We start from the raw sequence: 1,872 nt of genomic DNA, 5'->3' as shown, positions 1-1,872 counted from the left end.
TTATCTGCCGATTCCCGATATCTGAGATAAGAGCTTTAAACGTGTGAGATTTTCGTACAGGTTTATCGAAATTACGAATTAAATTGTATTGAACAGAAATATTTTGATATGTAAATCACTGTTGTTAACTTGCAAAATATCTTGACGATTATACAAACGCGAGGATCACTCTCTCTTAATTTAAACTTAATATTTTGCACGATAGATTTTCTGTATTATTAAAATTGCCAGATACGGTCAAGGAAACACTGATGTTGTTAATTACTGCTGGCGACATTTAAGAATATTCTTATTAGTTGTTGGTACTTTGTCTTGCGATAATTTATAATAGTACTTATTGCCTCGCCATGTGGTGTTTGAGTATTCGCGAGTTCGCGTTTGTCAAATGTGCCACCGAGTTTCTATACATTTGGCCGCGCGGCGTTCTTTCCGAAGGGACACGTCGGCATGTTTGATGCTATATACATCAAACGTTGCTGAATGATGCCTTTATGCGAACGAACCCTTATCGATAGACCGGCCTCTCCATCTCGTCGGAGCTTTCCATCACATTTTCCCTCGTTCTACCGCCGAGTATACGCGATCGCTCTCCCTTCTTGTTGAGCAGAACAATTCTTTAGCAGCAGCTCAATATGTCGAAATACATGTGTCGTCACATAAAGGATGATTTATTTTTATTTATGAATATATAGTCGCGTATATATGGGCATTTGAAATAAGATACATGTTGAAAGTTTACTTTTAAATTAAAAATATACAGGATGTCTCATTTTAACAACTTTTGTCCGAAACAGTTTTTGATCTGCCTAATACTTTTTGAGATATTCCAGAGAAAATTTATAACTTTTTCAACGTTCATTATGATACCTCGATAACTGTTTGTCGGAGGGAAAAGTAGTACAGGACTTTTTGACTCGATTTGATCTCAGGAATATGCTGTTGCAACAGTGTTCCAATTATTGAACATTTTTGTGTATTGTAACACACAAAATTTACATACACAAATATTTTTTAATTTTACAATGAGACACCCTGTATGTATACATACATTATCTTATTATCTTTCATAGAAGTTGGTCTCGAAGCGAGATTAAACTTTACGCGATGTCAGAAAAATTGATTGACATTAGCTGTTTAATTGCACTGACAATGGAGCAAACGAGTTGATCGTGGCCTATTCTTGTTGCAGCCTCCACCCACGAAAAGTAACATCGTGGGAGCCGATCGGTGAGACTTGGCGGCGCGCGAGAGTGGTGTCCGCGGGCACCATCGAAAACTGGGGTACTTCGAGGACAAGGAGGAAGTCCTGGAGGAGGAAGAGGTGGTTCGCAGGCGGGAGGGAAGGCCGGAGGTGATCCCCACATGGACGCCACCCCCAAAGAACCACCCGTACCCCCCATACCAGACAGCCTGTCGTCATTATCTCGCCGCGGAATATCCGACTTAAGCGTCGTCGCGGTGTCACCGCACCGTGCCTTACGCCGTCAACGCCGTCGAATATCCAGCAGGAGGCCTCCTTCGTTCCTCGGTGGTGATCGTCGCGTGTCGAGAAAACCATTAAGAACGTCGTCCCCGTCGTCACCTACGTGCCTCGATCCTCTTCGTCTTCTGCGTCCCGTAGCGGAAGGACCATCGGTTTCACGTCGTCCCTTCAGCATTCTGGAAACGAGACGTCACGCTCGAGGATCGTCCGTCGCTGCTGGCAGTGAGACGATCCCAGCCGCGAACACGACGACGTTGATCGCCCGCCAGGCAGAAGGGAGATTTTTTACGCCCCGCGTTTTTACACCGCGTCAACTCGCGTTTGATGCCTACTTTACAACAGTTGACCAGCGTCGCGCCGGAAGGTCGCTCCGTTTAACGACCGTCCTC

Source organism: Vollenhovia emeryi, unplaced genomic scaffold, assembly GCF_000949405.1.
Source record: "Vollenhovia emeryi isolate VEMERY1.0 unplaced genomic scaffold, V.emery_V1.0 DF939169.1, whole genome shotgun sequence".
NCBI lineage: Eukaryota > Metazoa > Arthropoda > Insecta > Hymenoptera > Formicidae > Vollenhovia > Vollenhovia emeryi.
The sequence above is the reverse complement of the archived record's forward strand: the minus strand, read 5'-3'. Positions refer to the sequence as shown.